The sequence below is a fragment of the Dasypus novemcinctus genome, chromosome 13 (assembly GCF_030445035.2).
Source record: "Dasypus novemcinctus isolate mDasNov1 chromosome 13, mDasNov1.1.hap2, whole genome shotgun sequence".
Taxonomy (NCBI): domain Eukaryota; kingdom Metazoa; phylum Chordata; class Mammalia; order Cingulata; family Dasypodidae; genus Dasypus; species Dasypus novemcinctus.
Genome location: NC_080685.1, coordinates 96,074,173 through 96,090,912, shown reverse-complemented (window position 1 = coordinate 96,090,912; position 16,740 = coordinate 96,074,173). Strand labels below are relative to the sequence as shown.

Here is a 16,740-nt window from a genome sequence, read left to right as displayed (position 1 = left end):
CGAGGGTGCCGGCAGGTCCCGCCGCCGCGTCTGGGGCGCTGCGCCGCCGTCGCTGCAGACGGTTATGGTAATGAGCGGCTCTGTCTAGCGAGGAGCGTGTGAAACCCGTCAATCCTGTTTGCCATTTCCCCGTGGATTTCCGAGGAGAGGTTCTGCAGGATGCCCCCAGGGTGAGAGAGGGAACATGACAAGCGCGCCCGCTCGCTCCCTCCCTCTGCTCCCGCCGCCGCCGCTCCTCCGGCAGCACACGGGGCGCCTTCGCCTCGCCCCCACCCCAGCCCGCCCCCTGCCTCCTGCGCTCCTTCCCGCCCTCCTCCTCCCTCTCCTCCTCTCCCCTCCCGGTGCCCGGGGACACGCGGGCCCAGCTCCAGCCCGCAGCCCAGACCCCACGCACTCCCGGGCTCCCGCCCTAGCCCTGGGGGCTCGGCTCCAGCCGAGTAATGTGTTCACTCTGCAACCTTCTGTGATGTCTTCTTTTTTTTAAAAAAAAAATTTGGTCTAGTTTTATTGTTGTTGTGAAGGATGTGTGTGTGTGAGAGAGAAAGATATCAGAAGAAAAAAAAAATCTGTGCCTTTCCCACCCTTTGCAATAGACTTTCTTCTCCTTTGCCACAGCCAGCGGAGATGAGAAACAGATGTCTTTGCAGGACCAAGCAATTACTCTCCCCTCGGCGCCCGCCCCCGCCCGTTCCTCTCCCGAGCTACATATGTACAAAAAAGCAACCTTGGTCCTACAGCAACTTGAATTGGCAACTCTTGGGGGCTTGAGGGGCTGAGGCTCCAGGGAAAATCACCAGGAAATTTTAAAAAGTAATAGAAGAGGTTGTCCTTTGTCAAGAGAAATGTAATTTAAGCCTCAGAATCACATTGTTTTGCAAATAGTTCTTTTTCGCTATATTGGGCTCACTTGGTTTGCTTTCTGGACATTAATTCATAGCTTCTACCTAGGGACCCCTCCATAGTCGAGATGGGTCATTTCAGGCGTAATGAACACTTAGAGGCTTGGAAGACATAGACCTAATAAAATTTCAGGGGCAGGCACCTGCACAAAAGTGTTACAAAGACTATAATGTTTGTTTACTGTTACTATGCCAGATGTGCTAAATATAACACTTCTTTAAAACAGTGATCCTCCGACTGTGAAAAACCAAGCCTCTTGCTGCCCCCTGGCACCCTAGGAATCAAGGAGATGCACAGACTGAAAATCAGAGAGGAAAGGAACAAGATCAAGGATGAGGATTAGCATCTGCAAATTGAACTCTATCTAATTTGCATGTTTATTTCTTAGAATTGTAATTAAATTTGTGTAATAAATGTTTTCCATTTCATTTGTACACTTAAAATTTGGGTGACTGACATGCAGTTAAGTGAATTTTTTTTTAAGCAAGTGTAGTTTATTCAATAAAGCAGCAAACAAATATGAAACATAATTAGAACTAATCTGTTTTGAAGGTATTTTTGTTGAACTTCATACATTAAAGACTCTCAGAGGTTTTAAGGGAATTAGGAAGCTGAGGGAAGGCAATTATGCTGAAAACAGACTAAACCAAAAGACTTTCAGGAGCATTATTTCATAATTTCCAAAAGACATTCCAGTGTTGTGTCTAAAATTGGGAATTGGGCATCCATCCTGGCTTTTGTCTGAGCCATGTTAAATTTTGCTGGCTTATGCACGATGTAGGCAATTATGATGATAGCTTAAGAATTGCACTGATGCCATTTTGTGCAATCAATGGGTGTTCTATGCTTAGGTTCAGGGTAGAATATAATTTACATTTGCTGGGGGAGGAGTCTAAGAAAGGGTACAAGGGCATTTAAAGCAGTGCAAGTACTTGAAAATCTAAATAGTATCTAAAACTGGTTAGCCTCTCACTCAAATAAAGAACTAAATGTGAGGGCTTGGAGGCATGGCTTATTATTGTTTTTATCTCCCCGTATTAAAGTTTTACAGCATTTAAAGGACTATGGGGAAATCCCCACATAGACTTGACTGTGTCAAAATACATAAAACCAAAAGGAACAAATTAAGCAGAAAATTGAGAAATAACATGAGACTAGATATTAGCATGGGTTGCATTGGCATCTTTGGCACTTTGGCTCTGAGAAACAAGCCTTCTGGGAAATTGCCATTGCCCTTGGGTGAGAGGACTCTTGGATTTAATGTTAAAGCATAATGACGTTACAATACAAGTATCAAATCATTGTACCTCACAGCACCCTTGTGGATCTGAGTATGAGCTTGACCCTGTCCTGTTCAGATACATTAGGGTAGCTTGTTTTCCTGACAGCTTTCCCTGCCCTACTTTTAATCTCAAGCTTAATGTTTTCTGAAATTCAGTGCCCAACTATTGACAACATGAACCTGTGTCTGCAAGTAGGAAAGGTAGTTGAATGTCCACTGAATGAGAAGCATCATTAAAAAAGTTAAGTGGTGGTTATAGCACAAGAAATGAAATGCCCATCAATCGATGGAATATTTGAAATGAGAGATTGTAATTTTTAATGAGTTAAATATTCAACCCAAGAACTATGATGTCATCATCTTGGGATATTTGTGTGTGTGTTTCTGTGTGTGTGAAGTTCCGAGATAGGAGTTTGATTATAAAACTTAAAATAACTTGAGCTGCAAATTCACTGAAGGCAGGGATTGTTTTTCTTCAGTTAACAAAGAGAGTGCCAGACGTAAAACTGCTGAAACCCATTTCACAAAATCATTTGAAAGGGGGGGATTTCATGAGTAAAATTTTACTTATTCAGACTGGGGACATACTACTCATTTGGATTAATGAAAAATAGGAATTACTGGCTTTAAAAAAAATGTGTAAACTCTTAACAGTAAAAAAGATCATCTATACTGGATTTCTCCAATCCTCTTCTGTTCTCAAACTCTCTCCAGGTAGGCTTCCATCCCATCACTCCACTGAAACTGCTGTTGTCAGTGTCACCAGTGACCTCCACATTGTTAAATCCAAAAAAGGTCATTAATCAGTTCTCATCTTACTTGACCTGTAAGCTGTATTTGACCCAGTAGATTACTTCTTCCTTCTTGAAATACTCTTGCTTCTAGGACAATATACTCACCTGGTTTGTCTTCTTAATGGTTGTTCCTTCTTTTTTTTTTTTTTTTAAAGATTTATTTTTATTTATTTAATTCCCCTCCCCTCCCCCGGTTATCTGTTTTCTGTGTCTTTTTGCTGCGTCTTGTTTCTTTGTCCGCTTCTGTTGTCGTCAGCGGCACGGGAAGTGTGGGTGGCGCCATTCCTCAGCAGGCTGCTCCCTCCTTCGCGCTGGGCGGCTTTTCCTTATGGGTGCACTCCTTGCGCGTGGGGCTCTCCTACGCGGGGGACACCCCTGTGTAGCAGGGCACTCCTTGCGCGCATCAGCACTGCGCATGGGCCAGCTCCACACGGGTCAAGGAGGCCCGGGGCTTGAACCGCGGACCTCCCATGTGGTAGACGGACGCCCTAACCACTGGGCCAAAGTCCGTTTCCCGGTTGTTCCTTCTAAGTCTCCTTTACTAGTCATCTCTATGGCCTCTTAATGTTGGAGTGCTTCAAACTCAGTCCTTCAACTTTGTCTCTTCTTTATAGCCAATCCCTTGCTGATCTCATCCAGTTCTCATTGCTTCAAATACTTTGTTTTCTCATGACATTTAAATTTCTATCTCAAAAACAATTTTTTTTTCTATCTCTGGTCCAGACCTCTCTCATAATCTCCACACCAATGAGATTTACAGATGCCAAACTGAATTCCTGTCTGTCCCTTCCGTCCCTGCAACCTGGGCCACCTTTAACATTCTCCATGCCATCTCCATCCCAGCTAATAAACCGCACTTTTTTTTCTAGTTGTTCTGACATACAAACAGACTTGCCCTGGATTCTTCTTTTCTTCCTACCTTACAACTGATTCATCAGAACATCCTCAAGGCTCTACCTTTCAGATTATCCAGAAGCTGAACAGTTCCTACCATTTCTACTGCCACCACCTAGGCCCATACCACCATCATCATCTCTTGCTTGGGTTATTCCAATAGCCATCTAACTGGTGCCCTGCTTCTGCCTGTGGCCCCCTCTACAGTTCAATCTCAGCTCAACAGTGAATGATACCAATTTTGGCTATGAATATTCCTAAGGCTCCTCATTACCCTCAAAGGACAATGCCCTACAAAGGCTAAAAGTCTCTCTTTACTTCTCTACTTTCACTCTGTCTCCAGCCCCTCCAGCCACTCTTCCCCCGGCTGTTCCCTAACGTGCCAGGCCTGTGCTTGCCTCAGGCATTTGCATTGGCTATTCCCTCTGCCTAGAATTCTCTTTTTCCAGATAGCTCCACAGACCAGTGCCCCATCTCTTCCAAGTCTTTGCTCAAAGATCACCTTCTTAACAAAGCAAGATCACTCTGTTTGAAATTCTAACACTTTACCTCTCTATTCTGTTTTTTTCAATCCAGAGTATTTTTCACATTGTAATAAATTCTATAATGTATGCATTTATTTTATTTATAATCCTCCTATTAGAAAGGCCCACAAAGGCAGGAGTTTTTTTGCCTTCTTATTTACCTCTATTTTCTCAGCATCTATCACTATCTGGTACACCGAAACTATAATTCAATAACTATTTCTTGATTGATTGAACAACTGACAGAGAGTTACTTTTACTTATGTACAGAAACCCAAACAATGGCGAAATTAGAGCTACTCCAATCTAGCTGAAGTGAGAAGGTGAAGCAGGCATTTCATTGGCTGTGTGCTCTTCTGTGCCCCGCAGCATTCCAGGACCCGAAGACATCCCCATGATCCCAGGCACCAAGTGATTTCATGGGCTCCGCCTGCCTGAGAGTCCCTGATGTGATATTTTATCCGAGTGAATGCTGGTGCTCTAGACTAACCCTCCTTTCCCCAAGGCAGATTTCCATTCATTGCCAAGATGCTTGTCCTAAGCTACAGCTTAGACAAAAGGACAACATATTCCAACTTTCTTTGCAGGACCCTGAAAAGTCATTTCTTGGCAAAGCTACCACTTCAGGAGTCAGAAGCTCCTCCAATGTCTTTCCCATCCTCCTTCAAAACTCACTCAGAAACACTTCCACAATTGTGTCTGTCTTCTAGGTAAGCATTGAACTAGGCACTGCAGGTGAAGTAGAGCTGAATAAGACACTGTTCCTAGACTTAAGGAGTCACCTATATAGTGAGTAGCATAACACAAGCATCGAAAGAATGGTAATTTGTAATAAATGAGGGGATAGTAGATGCCATAGGAGTTCAATGGAGGGACAGATCTCATCCAGCTGGGGAGAGCCAGAGAGACTTATTTAAGAAAGTAGAGTCTGAAGTTGACCTTGAAGGTTAGTAGGCTCTCAATGGGTTTAAATGGGGAATGGATGAAAGTAGTACAAGTGGAGGAAACAACCTGAGGAAAGGCACATAGGTTGGAAAGCACAGGGCATCTTTAGAAGACAGTGAGTATTCCAGTTTTGTTAGAGGGGTATGGTAAAGTACCCCTAAAGTAGAAGGCAGATGGGACCATGAGTTTTTGTTTTTAATTTGAAAAGCAGTTGAGAATATTTAAGGTTTTTGAACTGGAGAATGACATGATCAAAGCCAAGCTTTAGGAAGACTATCATGAAGTGGAGAGCAGGAGTAGGAGTGAGGTGGGATGCTCTTTCAGCAGTCTAGGAGAGGAGAAATGCAGGTCTGCTTTAGCGTGCTGGCAGTTGAACACAAAGGAGAGGGGTGTGAGATAGTACAGGGTTGGAACCTTAAGATCCCAACTGAATTTGATTTGAATGTGATTCTAACTGATTTGTTGTGGGGAAGGGAAGAGTGAAAGGTGACTCTGAGGTTGCTACTCGAGTTACTGTGTCGCTAAGAAAACACACAACAAATGGGAAGGAGCAGGCTGGAAGGAAATACAGTGTGCGGTTCTGTGTATGTTCAGTATTAGGCGTTCAAGGAACAGACAAATGGAGATACCCAGTAAACAGATGCACATTCTAGTCTAGCAAGAGTAAAATTTGAGAGCAAATTATAAAAATTTAGGAAAATTTCAATAAATATGGGTGTTGAAGTCTTAGAACTTCGTGAAATTATTGATGACATTACACAGATAGTGAAGACAGGTCCGGATCTTGAAAAATCTAATAAAAGCACGTCTTCAGAGGTAAAAACAACAGTTTGGGCTTAATATGTGACCTTTCCCAGAGATATTTGTATTTAATAGTGTATGCTTGACTTAAGTTTAAAAGAACAAATCTGGGATGGCAGGTGGGGTTTGGGGAGCGGATAATCTCTCCTAACTGTCCTGCAATCACAGCACAGAGGTGGTTATATGCCCTGTTTCTTCATGTGACCAGATTTACTTATCTACTATCATAGGTGAAAAGTGATATGCTTTTTCATCAGATAATCCTGAAATCATCGCAGAAAGGATGTAAATCATTAATAATTATCTTGGACTGTCATCCCTCTCAGGCATATTTGTATTTTAATAAGAGTCTCTTAAATGCTACCTAAACTTTAATCAAAAGAATGAATAATTAATGACACAATGTCAGGTGTAATACAAGCCAGCAAGTATCATTTCTGGATGGATGTGGTTTTGGAGTCCCTTAAATCACACGGCATAAATGGTTTCTTACTCAGAGTACTATTTTGGGGACCTACATTAGTGAACAGGTAGGTATGATTTGCAGAAAACATGCTCAATATTGTATATGGATGTTCTTCTAGCACACTTGCTATTTTTTCCATTAAAAATTCTTCTGAAATATTTTTTCTACTATTAATTCTGTATTAGCTAAAAAAGTATGGTGACCAGGTATACATCAACTCCAACCTGCATCCAAAGTGTTGAACAGAACATCCAAACCTCCAAAAGGGTTCAGTGGAAAGAAGGGTCATAAATACCACTTCATAATCACTTGGATGGCTACTATCTCTTTAAAAAAGAGCGCAATAACACATGTCGGTAAGGAATGTATAGAAATTGGAACCCTAATGCACTGCTGGTGGGAATGTAAAATGGTGCAGCCACCGTGAAAAACAGTTTGGCAGTTCCCCAATAGGTCTTACTGTATGACCAGGCAGTCCCACTTTTTAGGTATATACCCAAAAGAACTCAATGCAGGGACTCAAAACAGTTTTTGGACAACAATGTTCATAGCATTTTTCACAATAGCCAAAAGGTAGAAATGTCCATCAACAGATGAATGGATAAACAACTATATATACATAGGATACATAATATGGAATATTATTCAGCATAAAAAGGAATGAAATTCTGATACATGGATGAATTTTGACGACATTGTGTTGTTTGAAATAAGCCAGACACAGAAGGACAGATATTGTATGATTCCTCTGGTGGCAATTTGAGTCTTGTGGATCACGGGAAATTATGTTCTTAATTTGGTCCATTCCTGTGGATGTGACTCTGTTGTGACCTTTTGATTAGATTAGATTCAGTTAGGGGCCATATGATTAGATTACTCCAGTAAGGCCTTAATCCTATCACTGGAGTCCTTTATAAACTGGAAGCACTGAAGCCAGAAGGTGATAGCAACGGGGCCCAGAGGAGAGAGGATTGGCTGCCTCAGTGCACCTGCTTGCCCACAGCTGCAGCCTAGGGAGAGAGCATCTCCTGACAATGCCTTTATTTGGACACTTTCACAGCCTCAGAACTGTAAGTTATAAATTTACCAATCCCTGTATGAAAGACCAACCCATTTCTGGTATATTGCCTTGGCAAACTTCAGGAAACGAAAACACCATTTACATGAAATATCTAGAATGAGCACATTCATAGGAAAGAGAAAGTAGATTAGAGGTTTCCAGGGGCTGAGAAGAGGAGTTGCTTAATGGGTACAGAGTTTCAGTTTGGGGTGATGAAAAACTCTTGGTAAATGGGTAGTAGTGATGATCGAACAACTGAAATGCAATCAATGCCACTTAAAAATGGTTAAAATGGGACATTTTGTATTTTTTATATGCTACCTCAATAAAATAAAATTAAAATTAAAAAGAGCTGGGACTTTTAGAGCTTAGATCCATGGAAAACCTAAACAAATAAAAAGGATGGGTCCTAACCTAGGCATGAAGGTTGGGTGGGATCTGAATAACCTCATAGGAGAAGAGAGGGGACCCTCCATGAAGGTCGAGGGGTAACATTCATTAGTTGTACATTCGGGCAAGAGCACAGAGTGTCCCAGGGATGAGGTCATTGAATGAGTCAAAGTCTCTACAGTTTAAAATCTTGATATTTGGAAAGAAGGCCAGTGTCAGAAGCACAGAAGGTAGAAGGAGTTATTTGAGCAAAAGATGGCGAAACTGTATGTGTGCGAGTGCACATTTGGGGAACTTTTAAAACTTTTAATTTTATGAACTGAGATGACAAACAAGATAAATGGTGATATTAGTACTTTCTGGGAATGTTTCCTTTTCTTTTCTACCTTCCTTTTCTTCTTCCAAATAAATTTTTTTTCTCCTTATTCCCCTTCCTTTGGGAGGAAAGGCCTAACAGGTTTGTTTGTTTATTTGTTTGTTTGAGCAAGAAACTAAATCCACGCCCACGCTGTGCCAGAGCTCTGGTTCAGAAGTATAAATTATTGAATGAAGAGGTGTAGTGTTTCATCTAGAACCTGAAGACTGATTTCGTGAGGCCAGGAGAGGGATATGCAGGGTAGTGTGAGGGTATGCGGAGCAAGACAGTGGAGTGTACCCCTGCTAATCTTAAACCTAAACCTAAATTTCACCATCTATGTACCAAGAGTCAGTTTCAAAATACAAAGTTTTGTCAACCTGTAAAAAAAAAAAAAAAACCAGAAGCTCAAGGGGGATAAGATTCCAAAGAGGAGTTGTCTATGGAAAAATTATAGTTGCTCCTAATTTGATTTTTTTTTTAGGAGGTACCAGGAATTGAACCTGGGACTTTTTACATGGGAAGCAGGGACTCAACCACTTGAGCTACATCTACTCCCATCCCAGTGTGATTTTAAAACCCCTCCCCTTTTTTGTCTCATCTGTACATTATTATAAAGCAGGTAGGCCAAACTTTTTATGATGCTTCATATCAGGACAGCAGGATATATTGGTGATACCGACTATATCACCTCAATCATGAAGCTTTTGTTAAGTGACTAATAGTTGCATTGGCTCAGAGAGAATGAGTTCTTTCAGGAGCTGGAGGATTTATAGATCTCAGCATCAGTTTATGGGCTCACCCTTTACCTTAGCCATATATAAATTTTCAGAAATCTTTTCATATTAATTTAATTTACAGCAATTGTATTTTGGGGGCATTTTAAAAAATATTGAAGGGAAATGGACTTGGCCCAGTGGTTAGGGCGTCTGTCTACCACATGGGAAGTCTGCGGTTCAAATCCCGGGCCTAGCATGTTTGATTTTCATTGGTCAACTGTTTTATAATAGAGATCTAGGATATGTGAATCAGTATTGTCAAGGCATAAATCTCTAATTAGGATAAAAATATAAGGGAAACCTAGCATTTGCCAATCCTTCTTTCCTTCTGTAGGCATTAGCCTTGACTTGATTTAGAGCCCTCTGATATACTGTAAATGCGCACAACACGAGTACGGTGAACTGATTATAACAATACCTAGTGTCAGGAAAAGGGAGGTAGGAATCATGTTCTGGCAGGGAGGTACCTGCGAGAAAAATTAATTTTTGAGCATTTCATTTTGTATTCTTATTTTCTGAGTCGTATAAAATGTATAGGCATATCAAAGTTCATAACAAAAACTGCTTATGCCATCAGGAGATGTATTTATTTTTGACAATGTAAAGGGGAAAGCATACAATTGGGGTGGGGGAAAAAGAGAGAGAGAGACTTGCAGCAGACATCACCTGAGTGGGAAATTACACATCCTGCACACACGCGCACGCTCTGCACACACATGCCCAGAATTCATCTGACAATTTAATTGTTTAATGGTAGGACTAACAAGGAATCCTTTCTAAAGTAATGGCATATAAAGGCTTCCTAGTGAAGTTAATATTCCTGCTGCATTTGATGGGTGTTTCCCATTTGTGCAGTTCTGCCCTAGCAGACTCCTGGGGCTTCACGGGGGGGAGGCAGGAGGGGCGGTGTTGTCTGTACTCAATAGCAGAATCTGGAGAATGCCTTAGCCTCTGACCTTAGCCATTAAAGCAATAAATCTGAGGCCACAATTGGCACCAGAGCAATTGCTCACATTGGTTGTAATGTCTCGACTTAACAGTCCGAGGATCTGATCGTCCTAGAACTGGAAGCTGGGAGTGCTTGCATAGTTGTCTGTTTTCTCTTAGAGTTCATTGGAACCAGGGTTTGGCAGCCATTTGTGCTGAGGTTGCAGGACTTCTATTTGACCAGCCTTCTACATAATGAATTGCCTGATGTCACAAATGCTATCTTTTGAATTCTCATCACGTGGGGCAATCTCTGCTCCTCAGATTTCCTTATAGTTTTACCTTGCTCATTTCTGTGCTTTAATTGGATGCCTGCCTGTTCTAGCAGCGAACGGAACGGTGTATATTCCTTCGAAGAATAACTGTCTTAAGAAACAAAGTTTTCAAAGCAGGCCCTCAAGTGTTCTCATTTTTGTAGTTTTCATCCTTTAGGTGATATATTTTACATTTATTGCGCCAGTTCCTTGACTCTGAAAGAAGAAATCCTTGACTGCATCAGAGAAAAAACATCCAGGTGGTGGAGGTAGAGCTTGACCACGAGAGTGAAGTTTGTTCCCTCTGGAGAAGTTCCCTTTGGTTGTAAAACTGCTCCCATCATGTGTCTGCTCCTCTCACTGAAGCATTATCTGTGTCTTTTAGTCTAGGAAAAGGCTCAGTAGGCAGAGTTGAAAATGACAGACTATTTTTAACACAAGCTTTACATCCCACAGTTCTGGTTCTTACTTCTATTATCATTACTTATTCATAGACTTTTATTCCCAAATATCATCACCCCTTACAGTAATAGGATCAGCAAAGCAACCACTTAAAACAAAACAAACAAACACAGAGATCCAAGCGCTGTGCAGAACATTCTCCCCACTCTCTCGCCAGCTCCCCGCCTCTCTCTTTCTACCTAGGGAAGAAGTAGTTCTTATCAGCCACGAAGAAGCTCTGCTGCTTCGGAAGTGGTAGTGGAACGAGAGGGGGGTGGCAGCGGGGAATGGTGCAAAGGTACCGGCAGTCTGAAAGAACAGAAGCAAGGAATCATATCTGAGAAAAATGAAGGGAGAAAGAACGGAGTGGAAAAAAGGTGGGAAGGGGGAAGAAACCTAAGGGCAAGAATACATAATGTGCATTACTAAACTCCGTTTTGGCAGAGAACAACTCATCTAAAACAAAACCCATTAAATTGACAGGGACTCTAAAGTGGAGTCCCTTTGTTATTCCCTGTATAATAACAATAACGACAATTTACTGAGGAACCGCTATGTGCCAGATGCTGTCGATATGTGTTAGATTTTCACATATTCATAACTTTTAATAATACGTATGATTATCTACATTTTACAGATTAGAAAATTAAGGCTTCCAAACATTATGCCACTTATATAAAATTGGATCCCTCAATTTGGTGGAGCTGGAATTAAACCTAGATTTTACGGGTCCAAAAACTGTGCTCATTACCACTACAGTTTTTTGTACTGACTGCCACTGTGCTATATACTACCTTGTATTTTATTCAGTTACTTTTCTCTCCATTCATATATTTGTTAACTTATACACTATCTTGTTCCGGAAATGATTTAAGATGGTGTAAGTGCCTTGGGCGTATTCCATAGCTAAGCCACTTGCACATGGTTAGGATACACTACACATTTGCTGAGGGAATGAGGTGTAGAACATCAATAAGAGTTCAGAATTGGTTCACTGTGGAGTCTCCTTCCTCTTTCATCTTTAAAAGTAGGCCAGTCAGAAACACATCTGTGCTGGATGGTTTGGGTACAGGGAAAAGAAACTGGGTGAACCAATCCTCAAACTCTCTACTATATGCATGTTTCTATAAAGCACTAGATCACCATGGTTTATGAGAATTTATTTTCTTTTTAACCATTAATTGCAGAAAGGTAAAAAAGTGAATTGGTAGAGGAAAAAGAGTACTTTTACAGTAGAGTAACCTGACAAACATTGCCACCTGTATGTGATCAGGGTCAACAATACAAGTGAGAAGTCACGTTGAGAGCATGTACCCTTGGTGTGATGCAAATGAAACTGTCACAGTAACCCGGTGGTCTTCCTACCAAAAAACCCATAACCCCAGTTAAAAAAAGTACCAGAAAACTCCAATAGAGGGGCATCTTACAAAATACTTGACGACTCCTCAAAACTGTCAAGGTAATCAAAATGCAGGAAAGTCTGGGAAACTGTAACAGCCAAGAGGAGTTTAAGAACATGGCAACTAAATGTGATGTGATATCCTGGATGGGATCCTAGAAGAGAAAACAGAGATTAGGTAAAAAGTATGGAAATGTGAACAAAGTAGGAACTTTATTTAATAAAAATGTATCAGTATTGGTTCACTAATTATAACAAATGAACCATACTAAGTGAAATATTAGTAATAAGGGAAACTGGGTGCAGGGTATATAGGAACTGTCTATACTATCTTTGTGATTTTTCTTTAAGTCTAAAACTGTTTTTTAAAAATAAAGTCGAAGGAAGCAGATGTGACTCAACTTATAGAGCTTCTGCCTACCATATGGGAGGACCTGGGTCCGATCCCTGGGGCCTCCTGGTGAAAAGGAAGAAGAGAAAGCGTGCCAGCATGGCAAGCCAGTGCCCGCGCGAGTGCCCATGTGGTGAGCCAGTGTCCGCGCAGGTGAGTCATGCAGCAAGATGATGACGCATCAGAAGAGAAAAAAGGGGACAGTCAAGGTGAAGTGCAGCAGACACCAGGAACTGAGGTGGCACAATTGACAGGGAACCTCTCTCCCCATCACAGGTCTCCAGGATCGAATCCCAGTGAATCCTAGAGGAGAGAAAATGAGAAGAGAAGACAACACAGATAGCAAAACAGCAGGGCAGGATGAGGGGAAGAGGGGAAAACAAAATCAATCTTAAAAAAAAAATGAGTATAAAAAACTTTGGCATACATAAGTGAACTGGCCAAGATTGCTGAGAGAACCAGGGGCATGACTAGAAGTAGAATATATCTGTCTTGCATGCCTCATCCAACATTCAAGATGAAGAGCTTTTTCTGGAATAAATGCAGTTTTGTTCCCGTTTATCTCTGGGAATTAGTTTTTATGGTTAGCATTTGAGTACCTGAGGATAGGCCAAAGCTGCTGAAGACCATTCAGTGAGCTCCTGGCTGGAGCCTTATCCTGAGATAATGCTTAACGACTTAATTGCAACATGCGATTTGGGGCCTTTCCTGGCAGGAGAATGCATATAGCCCAGCGTTTATACTCCCACTGCCGTCCATTGTCAAGCTATCCCAAGGTCCTAGTCCAGTTCTTCAGAATCCCACACAAGTTCCCGAATCACCCCAGAAACAGATCAAATAATGATCTCAAATCCTGTTTGGATTACTGTTGACTGAGAACACTTGACGGCTTATATAGCAGTCCAGCGACTCTGTCACCAAAAGGAATCACAGAAATATCTCACATTATAGTTGTTGCAGATATCTCTAAATATCATTCATGCTCATTACTACTTTGAAATTGTGGTAGCTATTGTATCTGCTACTGGGTCTTGTTGTCTAATGCATTAATAAAGAAGCACATGTACTACTGTAGAAAAAATTTAAATAGATTTTGATAACTCTTTTAAGAAAATCAGTTTCCTTTGCAATCCAATGGTGTTTTAAAAATACATTTAAAAACATTGTTCTGAGGAGTCCACAGGCTTCCCCAGGTTGACAAAAAGGCTCATAGTGTAAAAAACCTAAAGAAGTCTAGGTTGTATAACCATTGTCAAATCCCTGAAAGTCTAGGATCCTCACTTTTTCCACCATTGCCTACCTCAAAAGGAAAAAAAAAGTGGAACCAACCAAATCAGATAATTCATGGGAAAATGCCTGTAAATTGCAAAGTCATGTAAGTGTGAGGAATAACTATTATTATTTGCTCTGTTTGCCCATTAGATAAAAATGGCTTTTTACCAAAGTTTTAAGTGCAGTTCATTGGTAGGAATATTTTTCACCAAATAATTCAGTCCTTGCTTCCGTGAGCAAAATGAAATGGAAAAGTGAGTCAAATCTCTGAATAGTAATTCACACTAACAGGTTCCAACATTTGCCTGCAATATCCGAATAATCAAAGAAAATGTGTTTCTAACTTGAACTGTTAGCATAACTATATCACAATTCTCAACTCTATTTTGAATGCATAGACTCACGTTCCAGAACTGAAGGCCTTACTAATACAAAGAGTAGAACTTTTTCAGGCTCCTATTCTAGAGATACTCCAAATATGCACTTTCAGTTACCTCATGTATTCTAGAGACAGCCATGAGCAACTGTGCATCAAGATGCGTACATATCATCAATTAGACATTTCTTCTGAGTCTGGTAAATATTTTCATTTCCTTTTGTATTCATAGATCCCTAAACCTCTTGAAATTTAGTGTAATATGTATGTTTTAGGACACTGTTGTCTAGGTTAGATCATCAGTAGTTTGCCAGCAGGAAATGATTTAAATGGAAAGGCAAGTTTACCCTTGCTTTACAGTGTATAAATCCTAAGCAATCTATGCACAACTATGTGTATTCATTGCTCTCTTAAGAAAACTTACAAACCAAACATAAACTGAAAGGACTTGAATTAGTTAGAAAATCAAACAAGTAACACAACTGGAAAAGCTTAGTGAGTCTGATGCCTTCCACTCCCTAAATATTAAAGTAAATGTATTCATTCAGTCTGAAGAACTGAGTATACTACTTTTTTTCTCTGCTTATCTCCCCCCACAACTTTTCATATACAATTACACAAATGTAGTTATAAGAAGGAATTTAAGTCAATTAATAATATAACTATATTGGAAAGATACACTGTGAGAGGTGTTTTTTCTGTTTTGTTTTGTTTTTAACTGTGAGAGTTTGAATTTGATGAATCCAAAAAAGATTATGTTTTTGAACTAATCCATTCCTATGGGTGTGAGACCCTCTGATTGCATTAGACTTGGTTAAGGGACCTTGATTAGCTCGCTTGATTAAATTGCTTTTGATTGTACTATACTAGTGAGACATGATGCATGTTGGGTCTCCACCCTCTTGCTGGGTGTTATATAAACTGAGAACACAGAGAGAAAGACATACAGAAAAGGGAGCTTTGTGTGAGAGAGAGGACTCAAGGATCGCTAGCAGCCGAAGCTGAGGCATGACACCCTCAAGAGGTTGGGCCCTTGGAAAAGCTCAAAGCTGAAGAGATGAGCTAAATGCTGATGGCTCACAGCTGAGCTCCTGGACACGGTGACACTTGAGGGAAAGGCAGGGGCTAGGCAGAGATGGCCGCCATCTTGCCTCACCATGTGGCATGACGCCAGGACCAACAGTAGCTGACTTTGGTGAGAAAGCATCTCTGATGTTGTCTTGATGTGGATATTTTCACAACCTCAGAACTGTAAGCTTTTACACTAATAGATCTCCCTTTGTTAACACCAACTCATTTCTGGTACTTTGCATTGGCAGCCGTTAGCAAACTAAGATGTGCTATAACTATACTGACTCTCTGGATAATATTTGTAATGAAAAAAAATTATCTGTGGAATAGATCATCACTTTAAAGAAAAAAACACATTATGCACATATTAAGTGTTCAACATAGATTTGACAAACTGCATAGAAAGGTATAATACAGGTGAAGAGCTAGAAAGGCATTCTTGTCCTGAGAGGAGGAGAAAATGCTAGAAAAGCTCTGAAGCCTGTGTAACCATGTATCTTTAGCAGATATATTATCCAAATCTCTTTCCATCTTAAAGTAATTTCCTCTATCAGTGGTTCTTAATTTTTATTCTGATGTATCTCTAATAGCAGAGGAGAATGGGTACATTTCCTGGGGTTTCATCTAAAAATTTACTCTATTATTCCACCATCCTCTGTAATGTAGGTATATTTTCTAAGACAGAGAAAACTTTAAATTAGTTACTCTTGGGTAAAATGGACTCTCTCCTGGAACAATGGGTCATGATTACATTTTGCTTCACCTCCCGCCTGGCACACTGTGGCTTTGCTTAGGCACACAATTTGAGGAGTGTGTTCACACAGTCCAAGGACTTTATACTTGTGAGAATATGTCCAAAACAGAGACCAGTTTCGATTGAGACCAGTCTTCAATTGAAACCACACGGTGACACAATGGAGGAGTATGTTTAACCCAGACCTAAGTTCCAATTCAAACTTAAGAAAAAACCTTCCCTTTACTACTGGCTTTTTTCCATTTTTTATTAGACATCATATATAGAGTTTAAAATGCCAAAGTTCTGTAAGTCGTATAACAATACCAACATTCTCTTTCCTACCTGTTCCCATCCTCAATTCCTGTTAATTTGGAGGCAACCACTTATGATACATTTAGGTGTTTCTTTTGGAATTTAGCTTCATATTTCTAAATGACATTTCTGTAATCTTACTTCCTTGTACTTTTTCATTTTGGTTCTGATCTATTGACTTTCTACAATGTACGACGAGGCTTTAGTCCTCTTACATTTCGCCTTACTCTTACCTCATCTTCCTAATTAATTGTATCCTGATTTTTGGTTAGTGGCATAGTCAATGTTTGGATTCTTATGACTATGCAAAT

General features: G+C 40.5%; 1 long non-coding RNA gene across 1 annotated transcript; it reads left to right on the top strand.

Moving 5' to 3' along the window:
- The first annotated feature begins 79 nt into the window (after nt 1–79).
- LOC131273086 (uncharacterized) lies at nt 80–1,344 on the top strand. Its single transcript, XR_009180231.1, has 2 exons — nt 80–170; nt 1,127–1,344. It is a non-coding gene; the product is annotated as an uncharacterized lncRNA (long non-coding RNA).
- The last annotated feature ends 15,396 nt before the right edge of the window (nt 1,345–16,740 follow it).